We start from the raw sequence: 23,988 nt of genomic DNA on the forward strand, positions 1-23,988 counted from the left end.
TGAACTGTGAGATCATGACCTGAGTCAAAATCAAGAGTTGGACGTTTAACCAACTGAGCCACCCAGGCACCCTGAAATGAATGGATTTTAAAAGCACATGGGTATGAGATTGAAAGGGCGGGCCTATGCCTGCCGACTCCATCTTGTTCTGTGTCCTTCACCTAGACCATGCCTCCTCCCCTTGAGTAACCTCCCGCTCACCTGCCTAACAGGACTCGGACCCTTCCCCAGCCAATCGGCTGAGGCCACAGCCATTACCTCACCAACTGCCCCTAGGCCCCAATAAAACCTTTGTGCTTTTGAAACTCTCGCTCTCTCTCCCCGGTATCTCACTGCTGCGTCGGTGCAGGTAGGGGATTGAGCTCGAGCTAGCTTGAATAAAGGCTCTTTTGCTTTTACATCGGACTTGGCTCCCTGGCGGTGTTTGGGGATCACGAATTCTGGGCATAACAAGATTAAAATGCTGCTTTTCTCTCTGTTAAAAAAAGTTTTGGATTGCTGGTCTGCTCTTGATAAGAAAATATAAACAAAGGGTTTTTTTCTCTTTTGTTTGCCTGGAAAACCAGTTTCTTTGTTTTGTCTTGATCAGATCTTTGATTACTTAGTTAAAATGTCTCAGTATGAAAGGTGCTAAGTTTTGCTAACCACTATTTAACCCTACATATTTGCCTTTGGAATCTCTTGTTGCACGTTGGTTAAATAAAGAAGTTTTAAGTTTTATGATGATCTGTAATCCTATTCAGGCATGTGCTCTGTAACTTTGAGGTTTTTAAACAAACTTCCCCAAGATTTAAATGTAAATGAAGACTTTATGACCAATTAGGCTTGTTTATTTGGTATAAGTTATTTGGAAAGCATTGTCAACAAATAATTAGCCTTAGATTGTATTGCTTAAGTAAATGCTATAGCTGTTCAAGTATATATATATCTATCTAATTCCTAAAGCTTTAAGGCGTTTTCATAATAAAATTATCACTTAACATTGTAATTACTGAAGTGTTAGCTGTCACAGAAATAACCAGTCTTAGTCTTGATTTGGCTATCTCTGGAAATGAGGGTAATTGTAGAGAAAAATTATGTTTCAATAACACATCTTTGTAGATATTATATGTTAATACTACTTATAACTAGATCAGATCCTGAATTCTTCTGGTTTCCTCACATATTTGGCTATGACTCTCCAACTAAGGAGAGTCCTTCCATTCTCTTGAGTTAAAGTCACTAATAATTAAAACTGCCTTTTTCTTAAAAGTATTAAGCTGATGCTGGACAACTTGACGTAAACTTCAGAGAAATAGCTCATGTATAGACAGTCTTCTTGCTTATTATTCTGTGGGTATAATCAAAAGAACCCATGGACATAGGATTATTTGAACAACTAGAAAATGGGAGAGTCCCCCCAATAATTGTATATGAAAAGTCTTTTCCCACTGTAGACCAATCAGTAGATAAAGAATAAAGTGCTTTATTAAATTACTCACTTGAGGCTGGGTTAATTCATAAATCTCTAAATGAATATGCAAAATCATATCCCCTCTAAACTTGATCTAACAGTTATTAGCAACCTACAGCCTATAAACCCAAGAGAAATTGTTTATTTAAAGAATTGGAAGTCTAATACAGCAGGGGATTTAATTCCAAATGAAAAGGCCCCTATCAAGTCACATTATGTACTCCCATAACCATAACATTAGAAGGATATTCCTCATGGACTCATATATCAAGAATTAAATCTGTACCTTCCGCAAAGGAATCCAGTGTGCCAGCTAACGTACCTTCTTATTCCTAAGAACCCATGGAAGACCTCAAACTTCTCTTCAGGTGAAAATGATGGTTGTTATGTGGTTTTGGAATGGTAGTGGGGTCCAGAGCCACCAGCCAAGAAAGAATTCTTGAGCTGTCTTTGATGCAAAAAGATGATTTTATTAAAGCACGGGGACAAGACCCCTGGGCAGAAAGAGTTGCACTGGGGTTGTGAGGAGTGACTGGTTATATACTATGGTTTTGGGAGGTGAGTAAGGAAAGAAGGAGGTTTCCAAAAGGACTGTAATATGCTAAACAGGACTCACAAGATACTGGAGGCCTTACTATTGTTGACCTAAAGTTATTTTTCCCCTCTAGCAAAACATTAACATTAAGACAGTAGGGAGTTCCTGGAGAAACATTTTACTCTGCCAGCCTCAAGTTATTTGTCAATGGGCTGCAGGTTATAAAGAGATTTAACTTTACCTATCTACATTTTCTTTTGCCTTTGTTCCCCACATCACTGTGGAGGGGACGGTGCTGTTAGGGCTCCAGGAAACTGAGTCTGTAGGTTTCTGGAGATTGCCTTTTCCTTGTAATTCACTAAGACATTTGTAAACTGATGGAGACTCCTGTCCAGCATGACTGTGATCTCCATCAGTTAACCATTTGTTTTTCCCTTTCCTCTGTTCTTGGGTAGCCAGGAGTGCCTGAGGAATGCACACATATCCCACCTGGGGGTGTTTACCAGTTGGGTTGTTAGCTTGTGCTTTACTCTTGGCTTGCCTTTGGCTCCCTCACCAGCTGTACCTCTTTTTCATTCTCCTTTCCCCTGTTTATACTGACAATTCATTCTTACAATGGGCCATTCAAAAGGATCACCAGAAACATTTGAATTACAAAACAGAAAAGCCTTTCTGATTCCCGCTGCATGTTCCCACTCCAAAGGAGGATGCTTCAAGCCTGACACCTAGAAATCTTCTCACAGGTAGCATTTGAGACCCAAACACTGGGTTTATAATTTGCTCCAACTATTAACCTATATATTTTTTATTTTGTTTCTATAAAAGTGCCTCTTGTTAATTACCTGATTGCTTGCTAAACCAAACAGGGTATCTGATGGCTAACACCATTAAGGCCTCAAAGGCCTCTCAAAGTAGCATTACGTGTTTTAACTGCCGCTCAAGGTGGAAAATGTGCTATCCTAAAAAACAGAAGGGTGTATGTATCCCAGATAACACAAAAATGTAACAGGATTGCTAAAAGGCGTGGATACTGAAATTGGTGCTTTACATGATCTCCCGCTTTCCTTTAGTGATTGTTAAGCTCATGGACTGGAGGAAAATTTTGGCCAACTGTCAAAGGTCATTTATTCAGGCTTCTCTTTCTCTTAATAATAGTAACCTTATTTCGTTGTCTTTTCTGCTGTCTCCCTGCCTGGTGACAAGACTCCTTCACTGTCCTAATTTCTAGCTGACAGATCATCCTTTCTACTTGAGGAGGTTCGTATATGTCGTCTACCTTGGGTTGGCTGCCTCTGCCTTCGGTAACTCCTATATGTAAATTCCACAACACACCAATGTTGACCCATAGGTAGGGACCTCTCTATGCCCTATCCAGCCGGAAGAAGTTACAGAAAAGAAGACCTTCCACCTTCGGCAACCTTAAACACTTAAGGGTCAAAACTGTTCTGGAGGGAATGATGTGGAGAACAAAGAGACGAAAGGACATGTAGATAAAACTACACTTCCTTATAACCTGCAGCCCATTGACAAATACTTGAGGCAGGCAGACTATGACATTCCTCCAGGAACTCCCAATTATCTTAACAGAAAAACAACCTTACCTTGACAATGGCTAGGCCTCCACGATCCAGGGATTCTTCTGTAGCACATGAAAATCCTACAGGGAACTTCCTTTGTCTTTACCTGTCCCAACTCCCAAGTATATAGTCAATTGCTTCTCACAATCCCAGTGCAGCTCTTTCTGCCCAGGGGTCCTGTCCTTGTGTTTTAATAAAACCACCTTTTTGCACTGAAAAGGTCTCAAGCATTCTTTCTTGGCCATTGGCTCATGGATCCAAACTTCAAACCACATCAAAGGCACTCGAGACCCTGTGGGCTCAAGAGAAATAACCGTGGCCTTCCTACTTGTCTCATTTTGGCTGCCTGCCTGAACATGCAGGTTGTCAGTTCTTTCTTCTGGCTATCTTTGGGGGTGATTCTGGATCTTGGGAAGGTAATACCCTTTGCACCCTCTTTGGCAACCTGTCTTCCAGACAGTGGGTACTTATTTATTGAATACTGTCATATTCAAATACTGAAATATTTACTGTTTGTCTTGACTGAAAATCAACAAGAATTAAAAAAAAAAAAAAAAGCTCTAGTCATTGGAAGCTGATATTCAGAGCCTGATAGAAATTTTTTTTTAATGTTTATTTATTTTTGAGAGAGAGGGCAAGCGGGGGAGGCACAGAGGGAGAGAGAGGGAGACACAGAATCCAAAGCAGGCTCCAGGCTCTGAGCTGTCAACACAGAGCCTGATGTGGGGCTCAAACCCACCAACCATGAGATCATGACCTGAACCGAAGTCCAACACTTAACCGACTGAGCCACCCAGGAGCCCCAGTAGAAATTTTTAAAAGCCTTCTCCCCTAAATTAAAATTAGAACTATGTACCTGGAGGGAAAGAAAGAAATTGATTATAATGTAGTCAGATGAATAGATCAACTTATGGTATTATTTAAATTGCAACTCAATTCCTCAAAGGATTAAAAATGTCCTTGTCTTACAAATCTTGGCAAAACTAGAGATACAATCCCAGAAATAATTCAAAGGCCTTCAACCTATACTTTTCACCAATCCCAAACCTCCCCCATTTGTCTCAAAAGTCTTGTAACCCCTCTGGGAACCCTTACCTAGATCATCCCCTAGTCCTAACACTGAAGAAAAAAAAAAAAATACAAAAGGGAAAAAAGAGACCTTTTAAAAATACAGCATCCCTGCCCAAATTAGCCCACAGCTTCTATAAGGTTACTTGTCAAGGATAATACAAAACCTAAGTGTCTTCTCCACAGATATTAGCAGAAAAAAAAGCTTTAGCCATCTGAACAGGTAACGTTAACTTATTCTGTCTGCCAGAAAAATAGTTTGGATCCAACTGTTGTTTTATAAACAAACTAGTGAGTTCTGCATCATTGTCCCGGTCTCGTGGCTAAAAAGGTGACAAAATAGCTATAAGCTTTTTGTTTGTGTCTGTCTGTATGTGGATGTGCGCTATTTTCTACCTCTGGATGGTATTGCCAAAATTAGCTTGTAAAAGAGCTCTGTTAATTAGCTTAAAGAAAGTTAAGCACTTGTATAAATTAAATTCTCAAAATTAGAATAGAGACCAACCCAAGTGAGTTTCAAATTCATGTGATCTGGATTAACCTTTAATAAATAAAAGCAAATTGAAGTTTGTTGGTTGAATTGACACTGGCGTGTTTTTAGAGTTGTCAGCATTATAATACTTTTTCACGTGGAAATGTTGGGGTTCAGAGCTGCTGGCCAAGAAAGAATTCTTGAGGTGTCTTCGGTACAAAAAGATGGTTTTATTAAAGCACATGGACAGGACCCTCGGGCAGAGAATGCTGCACTGGGGTTGTGACAGGCGACTGATTATATACCTTCAAGTTGGGAGGGGGTTAGGGATGGCATACACCTCCAAGATATTTTGGAAACAAGGTTTCCAGGGCCCTGAGGCTGTTAGCTATTGTTAGGGAAAGGTCGTTTGTTACTGTTTAGCAAAACCTCAGTCATGAGGCCCTTCAGATGTATATCGGGGCCAAATGCTTGGAGTATGTCTGCCAACATACAGATTGGGGGTTTGAGATAAAGGCAGTTTCCAAAGGAATTTCTATATGTTTAAAGTAGACTATGGGGTGCCTGGTGGCCCAGTCGGTTAAGTGTCTGACTCTTGATTTTGGCTCAGGTCATGATCTCAAGATTCCGGAGATCAAGCTCCACAATGGGCTCTGAGCTGACAGCACAGAGCCTACCTGGGATTCTGTCTGCCCTTCTCTCTGCCCCACCCCTGCCCACTCTCTTTCTCCTTCTCTCTCTCTCTCAAAATAAATAAACTTAAAAAAATAGTAATAAAGTAGACTCAGAGAATCCTGGGGGATCAGGCTAAGATTGCCTTTTGCCCTTAGCAAAGTTCCTCACGGAGGCAGCTGAACTTCTAGAGAAAGGTCCACTCTGCCTGTCTCAAGGACTTGTCAATGGGATGTAAATTGCAAGGAAATTTAATTTTTTTCTTTTGCCTTTGTTTCCCACATTACTTTTTATTCTACTTAGGTTTACCCAAAGTCAAACAAGCTCATGCTATCTCTGTTACAGAATTTGTCAGCAAGAAAGATAACTTACAGGTGATGGTTAATGTTATGCCCAGAATTCGTGATCCCCAAAGACCACTAGGGAGCCGAGTCCGATGTAAAAGCAAAAGAGCCTTTATTCGAGCTAGCTCGAGCTCAATCCCCTACCTGCACCGACGCAGCAGAGAGATACCAGGGAGAGAGCCAGTTTCAAAAGGACAAAGGTTTTATTGGGGCCTAGGGGCAGTTGGGGAGGTAATGGCTGTGTCCTCAGCCGATTGGTTGGGGAAGGGTCGTGGCCTCAGCCGATTGGCTGGGGAAGGGTCGGAGTCCTGTTACGCAGGTCGCTGGGCGTGTTTTGATCAGGAAGTTTGAACGGGTGAGCGGGAGGTTACTCAAGGGGAGGAGGCGTGGTCTAGGTGACGGACACAGAACAAGATGGAGTCGGCCGGCGTAGGCCCGCCCTTTCAGTTAACTGTTTAATGTCTCATGAAATTTTCCTAACTAATCTGAGAATAATTACGGAGAATAAATGAATTAGATAAATATAAGTAAGATAAAAGTTTATAACAATTTTTCAGCAACCCTTGTGCCGCTTAAAAGTTTCTCCAAATAATTTTTTGGTAACTTTAAAAGCTTAGTTTTGCCAGGTTAAATTGCGTGATGGATAATCCTTAATATTTAGGTTATTTCCAAAGATGATGAAATACTGCAACATTCCTAACCATGGGTTTATCTCCTTTTCACTTCCTGTTACAGAGAAACTCAATTAATAAGCATGTTTTCTGCCACGTTGAGAAATGTACTATAAGAAGGTCTTTCTTTCTAAAAATTGTGAAATGTATTCATAAATTTGCCAATATAAAGAAGGCTGGTATAACAGTTCACAATTGCTTACTTCTTAGCTTTCGTTAGTAATTAAGGTTTCTAAGAGTTAAAAATTCTAAAAAATATAATAAAACTACTAGAAATGATGAGAGAACCATCTTTGTATGGAGAGAGAATAAGATGTGTACTTTTTGGTAAGAAAAGTAGGAGCAATGGAGATGCATTTTTTGCTGAGGGAAAAGAGTAATTTTACCCTAAAGTGAGGTTGGTTGTTTTAAGAGGAAACACACAGGCAAAATCTGAATGGAAAAAAAAAAAAAAAAAAAAAAGTTGTAGAAAGTTCGTTGAAAAGGCATCTTTGGGAAAGAATTTTATGCATGGTTATCACTGACGAAGATTGTAATGAAGGAGCTGTTTTGGTTTTCTTGATATCAAAAGTACAGTGGTGCAAGATTAAAATTTCATTTTTCTCTGTTAGAATGACAAAATTTTCTTAGATTATTGGTCTGACCTTAGTAAGAAATTGCTAACACAGATTTTTCTTCATTTTTAATGTAATCTGCCTAGAAAAACAAAGTTACCGTGTTTTGTCTTGATCAGGTCTTTGGGAACGAAAACTGAATCTTAATACTAAAAGAAGTTTTGGGGCGCCTATGTGGCTCAGCCAGTTAAGTGTCTGACTATTGACTTCTAATCAAGTCATGATCTTGTGTTCATGAGTTCGAGCCCCGTATCAGACTCTGTGCTGATGGTGCGGAGCCTGCTTGGGCTTCTGACTCCCTCTCTCTGCTTCTCCCCAATTTGCTCTCTATGTATCTCTCAAAAAAATAAAAATAAAAAGTGAAGTTTTACTAACAACTATGTGACCTTCAGTATTTGCCTTTAGAATTTGCTTTTTGTAAAAAAAAGTTTTGTTTTTTTTTAATGTTGATTTATTTTTGAGAGACAGAGAGAGACAGAGCACAAGTCGGGGAGGGGCAGAGAGAGAGGAAGACACAGAATTCGAAGCAGGCTCCAGGCTCTGAGCTGTCAGAGTAGAGCCCGATGCAGGGGTCAAACTCATGAACCATGAGATCATGACCTGAGCCAAAGTCAGACGCTTAACGAACTGAGCCACCCAGGAGCCCCTTGCCTTTAGAATTTTCTATTGTCACCTTGGCTAGATGGATAATTAAGTATTAAGTTTTGCAATGATCTGTGATCTTATTTAGGCATGTGCTTTAAAATCTTCTGATATTTTTAACAAAATTCCCCAAATTCAAGTTCTAAATGAAGTCTTTTTAACTAATTAGGCTTATTTATTTGCTATGTTAAATTACATGGAAAGCATTGTCAGATAAATGAAGATAAACCTTTTTAGATTATACTGTATAGGTGAATGCTATTAATATCACTGTTCTAGAAATTACATGAAATTCCTAAATTTTTGATATGTTTGGTATAATGTTACCACTTGTTAATTCTAATTATTGAAGTGTTGTGTGTCACAGAAATTACCATATTTCCTTCTCATTTGCATTACAGTGAACTCTCATTGGATCTGTAACCATGACCATTTTTGAGTCTTTTGTCATTTGCAGTTACTGTCTTACCCTGATGGTCTTGCAAAGGTGTTCCATTTTCAAGGAGATTCTTGGAAAAAACTTTGGACAAATACAGGCTTCTAATACCTTTAAGATCAGAAAACTAAATGGAGAATTTCTGAAACTAATGGTACAACTAGATTCCAACAGAACAAGAATTAATGACAGGGGCTGAATGGACTGAGGAGGGTAGTTATAATTTCTGTGACTTTTGCTTGAAACCTTGCTGGTTCCCTAACATTTGCTCTTCTAGATTTTAGCAAATGTGTTCTCTTAAGCTATCTACGACTTACAGAAATTTGGTAAAATATTCCTTTGTAAACAAACATAAGACATTTCTCTTTTTCTCCCTACCTGATCCCTCTAGGATTTGAAAACTCAGTGAGTATTCTTACTTTCAGGGCAGTTATAATTATTTGCATAAATTCAGTAAGAATCTGTTCTCTTCACTGATGGTGGGAATGCGAACTGGTGCAGCCACTCTGGAAAACAGTTTGGAGTTTCCTCAGAAAGTTAAAGATAGAGCTACCGTATGTAATAATGAAAGATAGAGCTACCATATATAACAATGAGATAGTAATCAGAAGGGAGCCAACTGGACAGCCCCAAATTAGTTTTTTTTCCCTCTTCTCTTCTTTATCTAACTGTGTTAACCCAGCAATTGCACTACTAGATATTTACCCAAAGGATAAAAAAATACTGATTCAAAGGGGCAGCATTATCAGCAATAGCCAAACTATGGAAAGAGCCCAAATGTCCACTGACTGATGAATGGATAAAGAAGATGTGATATATATATATATATATATATATATATATATATATATACACACACACACATACAGTGGAGTATTACTTGGCAATCAAAAAGAATGGAATCTTGCCATTTGCAATGACGTGAATGGAACTAGAGTATATTATGCTAAGTGAAAGAAGTCACTCAGAGAAAGACAAATATATGATTTCACTCATACATGGATTTTAAGAAACAAAACAGATGAACACAGGTGAAGGAAAGGACAAAAATCAAATAAGATAAAAACAGAGAGGGAAGCAAACCATGAGAGCCTCTTAAATACAGAGAACAAACTGAGGGCTGCTGGAGGAGAGGTGCTAAATGGGCGATGGGCATTAAGGAGGGCACTTGTTGGGATGAGCACTGGATGTTAGATGTAAGTGATGAATCACTAAATTCTACTCCTAAAACAAATGCTACATTGTATGTTAACTAACTTGTATTTAAATAAAATCTTGGAAGAAAAATAAAGAATCTGTTCTCCTTGTAACATGACTCCATTAGCAACATTGGTCATATTACCAAGACTTTGGAATGTCATTAAAATTATTTTTGTTTAATACTTATTTTTGAGAGAGAGAGAGAGAAAGACAAAGCATGAGTGGGGGAGGGGCAGAGAGAGAGAGGAGACAGAATCCAAAGCAGGCTCCAGGCTCTGAGCTGTCAGCACAGAGCCTAACACGGGCTTGAACTCACCACCCATGAGATCATGATCTGAGCCGAAGTCAGATGCTCAACCGACTGAGCCACCCAGGTACTCCTGGAATGTCATATTTGAGGAGGTTGACTTTATGAAGCATGAAGCCCATAGAATCCCTTCAAAAAATCTGCCTGATACTTTGCCTATAGGGTTTCTGGGAGTCTCACCAGATAAGTAAAGAAGGTCACCTCCTGGCAGGCTCAAGAACCTCAGGATATTTGGGGGGACCTCGGGAAGCGTCACCCAAATCTATAGGTATTGCAGGTGAGTCTGATGGCAAATATTTGGCTTGACTTATTATCCTTGAGAGTCTGTTCAAAGTTCAATCTGAAATTCTTTATGAAAAGTTCTAGCAAAGCCAATTTAGAAGAACCTATATGGTCAATCACTATTCTTGCTGTGCTTAAGTAAATAATCAGGCCAAGTTTGTTGAAACCAGACTTACAAACAAAGTAGTCTTATTTTGGCTATCTTTGGTAGTAATGAGGGTGATTTTATTTTTTTATTTTATTTTTTTTTATTTTTAATTGAAACCTTTTTTTTAATTTTAATTTTTATTTATTTTTCAATATATGAAATTTATTGTCACATTGGTTTCCATACAACACCCAGTGCTCATCCCAAAAGGTGCCCTCCTCAATACCCATCACCCACCCTCCCCTCCCTCCCACCCCCCATCAACCCTCAGTTTGTTCTCAGTTTTTAAGAGTCTCTTATACTTTGGCTCTCTCCCACTCTAACCTCTTTTTTTTTTTTTTTTTTGTTTCCTTCCCCTCCTCCATGGGTTTCTGTTAAGTTTCTCAGGACCCACATAAGAGTGAAACCATATGGTATCTGTCTTTCTCTGTATGGCTTATTTCACTTAGCATCACATTCTCCAGTTCCATCCACGTTGCTACAAAGGGCCATATTTCATTCTTTCTCGTTGCCATGTAGTACTCCATTGTGTATATAAACCACAATTTCTTTATCCATTCATCAGTTGATGGACATTTAGGCTCTTTCCATAATTTGGCTATTGTTGAGAGTGCTGCTATAAACATTGGGATACAAGTGCCCCTATGCATCAGTACTCCTGTATCCCTTGGGTAAATTCCTAGCAGTGCTATTGCTGGGTCATAGGGTAGGTCTATTTTTAATTTTCTGAGGAACCTCCACACTGCTTTCCAGAGTGGCTGCACCAATTTGCATTCCCACCAACAGTGCAAGAGGGTTCCCGTTTCTCCACATCCTCTCCAGCATCCATAGTCTCCTGATTTGTTCATTTTGGCCACTCTGACTGGCATGAGGTGATATCTGAGTGTGGTTTTGATTTGTATTTCCCTGATGAGGAGCGACGTTGAGCATCTTTTCATGTGCCTGTTGGCCATCCGGATGTCTTCTTTAGAGAAGTGTCTATTCATGTTTTCTGCCCATTTCTTCACTGGGTTATTTGTTTTTCGGGTGTGGAGTTTGGTGAGCTCTTTATAGATTTTGGATACTAGCCCTTTGTCCGATATGTCATTTGCAAATATCTTTTCCCATTCCGTTGGTTGCCTTTTAGTTTTGTTGGCTGTTTCCTTTGCTGTGCAGAAGCTTTTTATCTTCATAAGGTCCCAGTAATTCATTTTTGCTTTTAATTCCCTTGCCTTTGGGGATGTGTCGAGTAAGAGATTGCTACGGCTGAGGTCGATTTTAGAGAGAAAAATCATGTTTCAGTAACACACCTTTATGGATGTTAGATTCTCGTTTTGATCGTCTTTGAGGGTTTTGTTGTTTGCCTCTAAAACTGGGCTGGATCCTGAATTCTTTGGTTTCCTCAAATATCTGGTTATGACTCTCCAAGCTAAGGTCTCCAATTTTCTCCCATTCTTTTGAGCTGGAATCATTGAGAACGGAAACTTCCCTCTTTCCAGAAGCTCTGCAAACAGAAGCTAGGTGACTTGAGGTAAACTTCAGAGAAATTGCCCAAACGGCCCATGTTTACACAAAAGATCACCAGAGACATTCAAACTGAAGACCAGGCATGCCTGTCAGACTACAGTGACAGCCCTCACTGCATCTGAAGATGCTCCAAGCCCAACACTAGAAATCTCCTACTGGCGGTGCTCACGACTCAGACACTGGGTTTTATCATTTGCTCCAAACATTAAACTTTGTTTTTCTTTTGTTTCCAGAGAAATGCCTCTTGTTAGTTACCTGATTACTTGTACAGGAAAGGCCTAACTTTGGGAGCCTACCTGTGGGACCACCTCCTAAAATGAGACAAACTGTTTCACAAAACTGAGCTGTTTTCAAGACCAAGACTGAGTGGGTAATGAGAGACGAAACAGGCTTCTTACCTAAGGTCCAGAACAGAACAGACTCTGGCCAGGAGGGAACAATGTTGATCTCTGATCGTTTTCTAAGAAAAAAACTTCATTGAAAGGGGGTATTATGGGATTGTATAGAGTTTCAGGACAGGAGAGACTCCATTTTGAAACCCCATCTTCCTTTCCGACCAATGGACTCTTGAACTGGGCTGGAAGCAGCACCTGTTCCACAAGCAGTTGCTCATAAAGTTTCAACAAAGCAACTGGTGCTGTGATCATGTGAGGACAGTACATTTAATTAATACATGCCAGGGACATTTTATTGATGGCACCAATAAAATAATAACACAGTAATCAAAAGTGGGTCAACTGGCTGGGACCAAATTAATTTTTTCCCCTTTCTGTATTTAACCCGTATAATTACCCTATCCTTCTCTCTCATAACCCCCCCTTCCTTTTCCCACAAGAGTGGGACACTTTTCCGGTTACTCTGGAATCTGTGCTCCCCCCAAGTGCAATTCTGAGGCCACAAATAAAGGTCTTTGCTCTTTTTCAGTTTTGCCTCCTCTCGGCTGACACTTCCATAGACTTATATCATTGTTTAGAGTTTCATCATCAGCTTTGCTTTTTCTTAGTGGGTCATAAAATAATGGGAATCTTAGAATCTGTGGCATCTTAGAGTCAGTGACATATGACAGTTTTATCCCTGCCAGGTTCATCTGCTTGTGTGCAGACATGGAAAAGGCATTTCTTTTGGGGTTGGGTTTCACAGACAACATAAATAGATAACAGCGTGACAGTTGTCAATAGCTGTCAGTTGCAAAGAAGCCTATTTGAGCTCACTCGGGGAATAATGTAATTGATATGTCACAGTGAGCACTGGTTCCTCAGGTGATCTGCTCCTCATTATTGGAAGTATTCCATCTGGAAGTTTGGTCTACGAGGCCAATCCCTAAGATATTTTGCCGGGTTAAGACGTTATCATAAAATTTTCTTGTAAGATTAACTATCATGAAACAATAGTCCAGATTTTCTTTACCAAGGTGTCCCATATTGGAAACTCACCAGTTGTATCCCAACTGGAGTGTGGTTACTAAGAAGGGTCTAGAGAGTACATGTCACTATTCGTTAAATGTTTACTAATTACCTGCTGTATTTCAAGCAGTCTGTTTTGGGGGAAAAAAATAGAATCTGGGGTGCCTGAGTAGCTCAGTTGGTTCAGTATCTGCCTCTTGATTTCAGCTCAGATCATGATCCCAGGGCTGTGGGATCAAGCCCAACGCTGGGTTCCATCCTGAACATGGAACCTGCTTAAGATTCTCTCTCTCTCTCTCTCTCTCTCTCTCTCTCTCTCCCCCTCCCTCCCTCCCCCTCCTTCTGCCCCTCTCCCCCCCTCATGCTCTCTCTCTCTCTCAAAACATAAAAATAGAAAAAATGTATTATAAATCAACCAATCAATCTGGATTTCTGATCTAAAGGAGCTCACAGTCTGCTATGAGACAGAGAAGAAACAGAGTTGTCCCCGGAGGTATTCATTCATCTAATCACTTGGGTAACACATATTTTTTGAGCTCCTGCAAAGTGCCAGGCACCATTCTAGGTGCCGGAAATATAGCAGTGATAAAATTGACAAGGTTCCTGCCCCCAGGGTCTTTACCTTCTAGTGGGGGAAGACAATTAACCGATAGCATCCCAATAAGCACGATAATTTTGACTAGTGATATATACTAGGAAAATAAATGGAATATAATAGAGAATGATTGGGGTGCTACGTAAGATAGGGAGTTAGGAGTATCAGTTAAACTACTTTGGCTATGAGTGATAGAAAACCTAACAGTGGCATAAGACTTAGGAGCCTTAACTATTTAAAAAAGGCAGATGCTATTGATTTCAGTAATTTAGTGGAGTCATTAAGGGTCAAGGCTTTTTTCCATTCATTTCCACTCCTTAGCATGTTGGTATTTTCCTCATTTTCTTCAGCCTCGTGTTTTCAAGATGACTGCCATAGCTGCAGACATCACATCTTCTTATGGCTCCCAGAACCAGAGAGAGAAGGAGGTAGGGGAAAGGAGAAAAGTTAACTTTTTTTCCTCCTACAGTAGCTCCCTCATTTTATCAGGAGAAACTTCTTCCTAGAACTCTGTCATCTCCCAGTGGACTTTCCCCTGAAACTCACTGAACACAGTCACCTGCCCACATTTGATTCGGTGACTAGCAAAGGGGACCCGTATTGGCATAGTTGATTCAAAATAATCATGAGTCATCAGATGTGGGTTTTGGGCAAGGAAAAGGACAGAATGGCCTTGTACGGGTAAATAATGACCGCCAAATCAGGGAGTGCTTCTCCGAGGAGATGATATTTGAACTGAAACCTAAATGATGAGGTGGTGCGGTCTTGTGTGCCACGGATCACTGCGGTGTGAAGCAGGGAACCGGGCCAGGCTAGTTGGTCCTGGAAGGTCCAGCAGTGGAGGAGACTGGGGATGAGAGTGAGGAGTGAGTCATCCAGGTGAAGCTGTGGGTGGGGATAGCCGGATGCCTTTCAGGCTGCAGAAGAGGCTAATAGAACGGAAAAGGGATGTGAACCAATTTGGCAGCTAGAGCAAGATGGACAAGACAGGCTAGGTTGCAACTCTGATGAAGATGACTTCAGAGGGGAAGGTTCAGATTCTGCCATCGCAAAATTAGCCATAAAGATGTGCGCAGAAGGAAACGTACTCATTTCACCTCAGGCTCTGGAGGAGACTTGCTCAAGAAAGAGACAGTGAGTTTGAATCCTCACTCGGGACAAGGAGTTAGCCAGCGAACAGAAGTGGGTAAGTTGTCCTAGGCATAGGACACAGTATGCCCAGAGGCCTGGACCCTTGAAACATGATGAAAACAGTAAGGCATTACCAGTGTGCAACACGTGAGGCAGGGCATGACTGGTGATGAGGCTGGAGGCATGCTTGTGAGCGCTGCTTTATTTAGTTTAGGCCAGGACTTACCTTTTAAAAAGGTAAGAGCTCCAGGTAGGAAGAGCCGAGTTGGTTTCTCAGTGTGCAGTGTGAGGTTGGGCTTGGATGATCTCTGGGAACACTTCCAGCCTTTACATTCCTGGTCTCTAGTAGGGGCTCAATAAAAGTTTGCTGAGCAAATGAACTATGAACAAGCCTCATTCTTTCCTGCTGCCCAAACTTTGCTCATCCATATGAATGGATGTGCCCTGGCCCAGCCCTGCATGCTCCAGGAAGCGGCCCTGACCCCCAGCCTCCATCAACTTTCCCTTGCACTGGACTAACTGCTTCAGCTCTCAGCAGAGAAGGCCTTGTCCACTTTCATGTGTAGGTCTCTTCTCTTCCAAACTAGACCGTGAGCCCTGAGACATCAGGGGTCATATTCATGTAAGGCAATATATCCACCACTATATGGCACATTGGGCACATTGTATATACACAACAAAAATGCTGGATTTTCCCATTCGATGGATGGACTCGAGTGCATTTCAGCCTCAAAGGGGATTCTCAAATCTCTTGCCACACCCTGGAAGATCAAGAACTAGCCAGGAAGCAAACGTGGGGCAAATGTGCCGGTGACTTTGCTGCTGGGATTAAAAATAAGGGATGTCTCCACAACACTGTAAGAACTTCTTAGGGTTTTGAAAAATGCCACTCCATAAATAAACATAAGTGTGGTTTTTGAAACACAAGCTTGGGAGAGCTAGAAAGCCCATGAATGCTGAAAAAGAGAAAAAAATTAGAGTGTTTTGAAGTTAGAAAGATACATCACTGCCCATGTTGCCTTCCAAATACCTTGGTCCTTGTGTCAGTGAATAGAAGCTGGGTTAGCTGAGGTAACAAATGGCTCCCAAATTTCAGTGACTAAGAACAATGAGGAGTAACTTTTGCTCATGCCCATCAGAGGTCAGCAAGGCCCTCTGCTTTTCACAGTCATTCAGTGACCCAGGCTACCATTTTGAATTGCTCGTCACCATGGCCAAAAACATGCATGACCCCATCGACCCACAGAGAGGTTAGGAACTACAGTGCTACCTTGTGCCTGGATCTAGGGACAACCAGAAACAAGCAGAGACCCATAGTCCCATAATCCTAGTGACCAGAAAGTTAGCCAAAGACAGAGCTCCAGGCATAGATACTTGTGTTTTCCATTCCCCATTTTCAGGCTGAGGCAGATTCGTAAGGATGTCAATAGCTATAGTCAAGAACGAAGGATCCTGAGCCACCACTGTAGTCCTGGATCCATTGCCAAAAAGGGAAGCCTTTGCTTATTGTGAGAGTCTGTGAGTGTATCATCTAGTGTGTGACTCATCCATTCTCCGGTACTGTGCCCCTCCCACTGCAGGAGCTACTCCTATGCAGGACTCGTCTGTCGGGCTGTGGGGCCCCTGTATATGGGGCTGGCGCTAGGGCAGGGCCCAGCCTGAATGCCTCAGCTTGAGTATCCGCCATTTGGGGCTAAATTGACTGGTCAGAGGTACAGGAGCCTGCTGATTTGTTGCCAGATACAACGGAGGAGAGCCATTGACACCTGTGTCTTCAGCTGCCACGGAGTGGGGCAAGTGTGCCGGTGACTTTGCTGTTGGCTAGCCACAGTGAGTACTCCCACGTCCTCCTTCTCCCTCCAGTGACTTCCTTCGGAGAGGATTTCAGAGATGAGCCATGTGTTATGATGCTACACTTTAGAGGCTTTGTAATTTGGGATTTAATTAATAACATACACAATGAATAAGTATTAAAAGGGAATTTGATCATTTGAAGGCACTTGACATAATTCATTTAGAGCTCCAGTCCGGTAAGAAAATATTTTGTTTTTATTACCCTCTGCTCCTCGGATTCCATCCAAGTATCAGAGTCCAGGAAATTGGATTCTTTGAAGACATCATTTTGTTTTCTAATGGCCTCAACATGATTAAGTGCAAATAACAGAAGCGAATTCACTGTTTATTAAATCATTATTTCCCCTCATCAACCTTTGTGATGTTTTCTCTATAATTTTACTTATTACTGGATATCACCAGCTTTCAAAGTCTCTCTGAAAACAGGAGTATTTTTACACTTTTACAAAAAAGATCCTGCACTTCCAACGACTAACCTATGGCATTGAGAATTTGATCCTGAATCTTACTTTCCTCAGATCAGACTTTCTCAGGAGGCCTGTAAACTTTGGGGACATTTCTCTCAGCTCATAAGCTCTTCTGCATTGCGTCAGTCTCCACAGTGGGCAGGAGATGCCCAAACCCCTCTGTTTCCATTGACTTTCACATCCTGCTGTAAATTACTGTGGTGGCTGCTTAGCTCTTCCTGCCTTTTCCAGAAGGATTCTTTATCGCTATTTCTTGAATGTGAATTTTGAGAGTTTAGTTTTGCTTAAAAACTCCTACCTGTTGAATTTTGACAAAGTGTGTGTTTCTACAGTAAACTCACAGATGAAAGAGTGAGGCTTGAATTCATCTCACACTATCTCTGGTTAACTGCGTTAAATCTCTTTCGGAGTTTGTTTTTATTCTTCTAGTTTGGAAACATCAACTTATTTGTAGCTCAGAGAAATGATTTCAAGTACATTGCAGGGCAAATAATTAGCCTTAAAAGACTGCAAAACTTGTACGTTATGCCTGTAGGGCTAGTATCCTAAAATGGCACTAGTCCAAACCCTGTATTTGCATGATATACAGTTACAGCATCATTGTTGTTTTTTTTTTTTTTGCAAAATGAATGAACATCTGTAATACAAACCACAACTCTTATTCAAATGTATTGAGATTGGGGGTGGGGTGGGGGCGGAGGAACAGCTCCAAGCCTGGTGACAGCTTGGTCTTTCTAAAACGTGATCACGAATGGGGCACCTGGGTAGCTCAGGCAGTTGAACCTCTGACTTTGGCTCAGCTCGTGAATCTTGCGATTCGTGGGTTCGAGTCCCACATCAGGCTCTCTGCTGTCAGCGCAGAGCCCACTTTGGATCCTCTGTCTCCCTCTCTCTCTGCCCCTCCCCTGCTTGCACTGTCTCTCTCTCTCTCAAAAGTAAATAAATATTTAAAATTGGACCAGGGAGCAGAGGCACAGGGTCTGGGGTGGAAGTGGTATGTTCCTGGTCCAGGAGATAATGGATTGCAATATCTACGGAGAATAATATTTCTAACTGTGTCTTAAAAAAGTAATAGAACCAACTAAAATTCAGTCTCGCTTTTATTATCAGCATGTTCTGGTGGTTCTGAACCACCTCACTGATAGAATACTTAGTTCCCACCATTGGGGCAGGGTACTCCCACAGCCACCCCCCCCCTTTGGTACTGTGTCTGCATTGTACAAGACGGGACTTAATTCACCAGTGGAAAAACAGTCTGCTTTAGAACACCAGTGGCTTCTTCCACAGAACCCTAGGTTAGCATGTGGCATTATCTGTGATCCCGTTATCTTGGGAATTCATGACTTAAGTGCATGTGTGCGTGCGTGCGTGCATGCGTCTATGTGTTTTAATGTATTTGATCTCTCAAGTCAATAAACTCTGGTTTCATTTTTAGTTAGGGGCGAGTCTGTAGAATCATACTGCCTTTGCATATTATTCTTGAATTTTTTGATTGCACTGAACAGGCTCCTAAATCATACTACTTTAAGTCCCAAAGGTGATTTTATTATAAAGATACTAGGGTATCTCGTGGAACCCAGGGCATGAAATACAAAATTCTGAGCATTACCAGGACTCTCTTGTTTTAAAATATTTTTCCTTCTTGGTGTATCTGCTTCATTTTGTACTGTCCTTCTTTTTTGTAGTTGGATTCTTCTCAATTCCAGATCGCTGGGCGGGGAGGGTGGGGTGATCTCATTTCTGTATATTAGTATCAGCTGGGGAGTTTTTAAAAACTCACTCATTCTGAATGATAATTAATGTAATCTAAATGAAGGGGCATATTAGTGTTCACTGTATAATTCTTTCAACTTTCCAGTAGTAACGAAATTATTCAAAATAAAAGAAATAGTTTTGGAGAAATATTAGTGCTGAGCCTTACTGCCAGAAATTCTGATTCAATGGGTCTAGACCGGAGTCTAGAAATTGGCAATTTTTTAAAAAGTTCTTTTGGGAATGTGCAACCAAAGTCAGAAATTACTGCTATGGGTGGCTTTCTTTTTCAGCTTCTCTAGAAATGAGTGACTCCCATTCCCTTCCTCCTATCGAAGCCTGAAAGTCCCTGGGGTGAGGACTGGTTGGCCCAGACAGGGTCAGCTCTGGCCTGGCCCATCTTCAAAATGGCTGCATGAACAGTAAACATGAATGACATAAGCAGTTTCCAGACGTATGTGAGTGCTGTGGGGACGGCTAGGCAAATTATTAATAGCAATAATCATAATAGGTGTCCAGTGTATTCCTCCAAAAGAAATGCACATTGAGTTCTGAAAGGCTACATTCAAGAACACCTGACTGTTGAGAAGTCAAAGCCATTATTTCCTATTGTTGGTATTTTTCAAATTATATGTCATTGTTTTAAAAGAATGGAATGATGAGGGGCGCCTGGGTGGCTCAGACGGTTAAGCGTCCGACTTCGGCTCAGGTCATGATCTCACAGTCTGTGAGTTCGAGCCCCGCGTCAGGCTTTGTGCTGACAGCTCAGAGCCTGGAGACTGTTTCAGATTCTGTGTCTCCCTCTCTCTCTGCCCCTCCCCTGTTCACACTCTGTCTCCCTCTGTCTCAAAAATAAAAGAATGGAATGATGGAGAATGATTCTGTTCTTTTGAGAGTTTTGTATAGGAAAGTACAAATTAAATCTATTTAACAACAAAATGAAAACTCTGTCCATAGCAAAGCAGGCCTTATAAGTTACTATGCATTAGACAATGCGTATGAGTAAATACCATTAAAGGCCCCTTCTTGGGCATAATGTTCCATTTGTGGCAAGCATACATTTTCCCCCAGAACACATCTGGTCTTTAAGATTTCATGTTTCCATATAGAAATTCTCTAAATCGGTTAGCAGTCTCTGAGTCACCCCTCCCCCTGCAATTGTCTTGCAGCAATTTCTATCTCAGCCTTGTCTTTGAAGGGGTTCCCTCTTGAAGAGTCTGGCAAGAATTTTGAAAGTCTTAAGCAGTCTTGGATTGTCTCATAGCTGGAAAGAGAGTGGCACCATCACTTCTGTGCAAGCTTTGTCATGCAGATGTTTTGTGACGGTCCCTAATGCTGGGTATCTCAGCATTTAGTGCTCCTTGCCCCTGAGTACCCATGGAAGGTCCTGTCACCTCCAGGGGAACTGGGTTGCCAATGTCCAGGGAGTCTCTGTGCTCTGGGGCGTGGGGGTTGGGGAGGGAGAATAACTGATGAAGGAAAGCAGGAGATGCACAAAGCCAATGCAAAATGGCTGAATGGTGTCCTGCTTCCAGCTGATTCCAAAAAGAAGACTGGGCTTCTTCGAGCAAGAACTGGACCTTAGGGGAGAGAAAGATTGTGTTCTGAATCAGAGCAGGGAGAGAGAGAGGAGCAGTTCCCCACGTCCCTGGGAAGTTGCAGACCAGACCTGATCTGGGTAGTTTTTTAACATTGAGAAAATAATCAGTGTGATCTCCGTGGACCTGGCTGCCAGAGAAAAGAGTGGGGCACAGATGTGCAGGCTGAACACCGAGGCCCAAAGACCAGCCGTGATTGTCCAGAGCAGCAGAAAGTAGCATGGCTGGAGGCTTAGCCTTGCATGCCTCTCTTCTGAAGCTAGGATATCATCCCTGGGGAGAAAGGAAGAGGAAACGAAGGAGCAAATGTCGAATTGCTCAAAAGAGACCTACTTTAAACTGAAAATCGATGAGTTGATCTTGTATGGGCAAATTTTCCATCATTGGTTCAAATAGGGCTCCGGTGCTGTGTACATTCAATTGTAGTGCAAAACATAGTTATTACCCCCGTGCCAACCTGGTTTCATGACTGCTAACTGTGTGCCTGCTACACATGGTCATCACGGTCATGGTGTGCTTGTCCTAAATATAGAAAGTGCTGACTCCTCCCCGATGGATTTATCCAGAAGATCTTGCTTTCCTCCAAAATGCTGGCTGTGCCTGAGACGCCCTGCCTCATTCACCTGAACTCCCTGTGCCTTGGTTCTTTTTGCCTGCTGTCCTTCTTGTGGGATCTCCTCCATGAAAGCCATTTCAAAACTTACTTGGTGCAAGTCTCTTTCTGTCCAAGAACCAAATTATAAACAAATCACCCTTTGAATAGAAACACTGCTGCCTTAGGGTGCCTGGATGGCTCAGTTGGTTAAGCATCTGACTTCGGCTAAGGTTATGATCTCGCAGTTTGTGAGCCTAAGCCCCACGTCGGGCTCTCTGTCAGCACAGAGCCCATTTCAGATCCTCTGTCTTCCTCTCTCTCTGCCCCTCCCTCTCCCCCCTATCAAAAGTAAATAAACATTTAAAAAAAGGAAACACTGATGCTTTGATCATTACTCATTCATTGAATCATCCAAAATGAGAATAAAGTAAGAATATTTTTAGACATTCAAAGTTTAAGAGAGTTTGCAATGCAGACATCTTCATCAAAGGAAGTTTAAAAAGGGGTGCCGCGGTGACTCGGTCGGTTGAATGTCAGACTCTTGATTTTGGCTCAGGTCGTGATCTCACACTTTGTGGGTTTGAGCCCCACGGTGGGCTCTGTGCTGACAGCCCAGAGCCTGCTTGGGTTCTCTCTCTCCATCTCTCTGCCCCTCCCCTGCTGGGTCTCTCTCTCTCTCTCTCAACATAAATAAATAAACTTAAAAAAAAAAAAAAGGAAGTTTAAAAAGATACATTCCAGCAAGAAATGAAGTGAATATAGAGAAAAGGCATGTAACACAAGAAAGAAAGTAAAATGTAAGGAACCAAAAGTGGAAGGATTTTTTAAAAAAAAATTTTAATGTTTATTTTTAAGAGAGAGAGAGAGACAGAGTGTGAGTGGGGTAGGGACGGGGAGAAAAGGAGACGTAGAACCTGAAGCAGGCTCTAGGCTGTCGGTATAGAGCCTGATGCAGGGCTGGAAATCATGAACTGTGAGATCATGACCTGAGCTGAAGTTGGATGCTTAACCAACTGAACCACCCAGGTGCCCCAGAAAGATTTTTTTGTCCAATATGTAGAACTAAACAGGATGGAAATACCCTTTCAGGTTTCTTAGTGTTTTTTTTTTTTTTTTTTTTTTTACTGTTTTCTTACTGTTTTTTAGTTTTTGAAGATCTACTCAAGGACATTTTTCTTTTTCTATTTGTGTTAGAAAAGAATAATTCATGACTCTTCCATACATATGAGTTATAGATAATTACTTTCAAATAAATGTAATATAAATGAGAGATACCAAATGTCAAACGTGACACACGTAGAGCACCAAAAAAAACCACGGACCTTTTTCATCTGAAATAACTATTTTCAGTTTGAAATAGTAATCAGAGGGGCTCCCGGGTGGCTCAGTCGGTTAAGTGCCAACTTCAGCTCAGGTTCTTGCAGTTCAGGAGTTCAAAGTCTGTGCTGACAGCTTGGAGCCTGGAGCCTGCTTCAGATGCTGTGTCTCCCTCTCTCTCTGCCCCTCCCCACTCACATCCTGCCTCTCTCTCTCTCTCTCTCTCTCTCTCTCTCTCGCTCTCTCCCTTCCTGTCTCTCAGAAAGAAATAAAAACATTCAAAAATAAGTAAATAAAAAAAAATAATCTAAAACTCCAACCTGTGATCTAATGAAAAATATGTCTGGTTGAATGAGTGTGCATATTTTAATGTAATTATTAAGGCACTGAGTCAAGAAATCCACATTTTTAATCCCTCCACTACCATGTTGATCAGAGTAAGAATGCTCTTTAAAATTTCTCACTTTAGGGGGCGCCTGGGTGGCTCAGTCAGTTAAGCCTCCGACTTCAGCTCAGGTCACCATCTCGCGGTCTGTGAGTTCGAGCCCCGCGTTGGGCCCTGGGCTGATGGCTCAGAGGCTGGAGCCTGCTTCCGATTCTGTGTCTCCCTCTCTCTCTGCCCCTCCCCCGTTCACGCTCTGTCTCTCTCTGTCTCAAAAATAAATAAACGTTAAAAAAAATTTTTTTTAATTTCTCACTTTAATATTCTCATTTTGTGAAAAGAAAATGGAAATATTACTCATCAAGGAGCATAATTATGAGGGTTTATATTGTACAAAATTCAAATTTAATGCTTTTATTGACATCCATAGTTCAGAAATCATTCTTAGGTGATGAGACTTATGCTTTTTGATCATCTAAGAGTTGTTTTATAACGATTAGTTATTATGCACTTTTATGCTGGGCTTGTTCACTTCTGAGCCTTCACTCTTGTGATGATACAGCTCTGGGAGGCTTTTGCAGAAGGATAAAGCATTTATGGCTCCATGTGGTCCACAGCCATGACAGTAGTATGGCTTTTATAGAAAAAAATGCTGACAACTACTGAAAGCTGAAAGCTGATAGGAGTGCTTTGGGAGCAAATTCACATTAATGGAAATACATAACTTTTGAGACATATTTTTCCAGGTATGTACTACCTGAATATTATTATTTTTTTTATTTTTTATTTAAAAAAAATTTTTTTTAATGTTTATTTTTGAGACAGAGAGAGACAGAGCATGAACGGGGGAGGGTCAGAGAGAAGGAGACACAGAATCCGAGACAGGCTCCAGGCTCTGAGCTGTCAGCACAGAGCCCGACGTGGGGCTCGAACTCACGGACCTCGAGATCATGACCTGAGCCGAAGT

General features: G+C 41.4%; 1 protein-coding gene across 1 annotated transcript in view; it reads left to right on the forward strand.

The window, feature by feature from the left end:
• The first annotated feature begins 16,660 nt into the window (after positions 1-16,660).
• ADGRF2 (adhesion G protein-coupled receptor F2) overlaps positions 16,661-23,988 on the forward strand; it is a 41,867-nt gene continuing 34,539 nt past the window's right edge. The window contains exon 1 of the mRNA XM_042986524.1: positions 16,661-16,886. The gene's annotated coding sequence lies outside the window, so the exon portion shown is untranslated. The remainder of the gene's footprint in view (positions 16,887-23,988) is intronic.

This window comes from Panthera tigris, chromosome B2 (genome assembly GCF_018350195.1).
Source record: "Panthera tigris isolate Pti1 chromosome B2, P.tigris_Pti1_mat1.1, whole genome shotgun sequence".
In the NCBI taxonomy this organism is placed as follows: domain Eukaryota; kingdom Metazoa; phylum Chordata; class Mammalia; order Carnivora; family Felidae; genus Panthera; species Panthera tigris.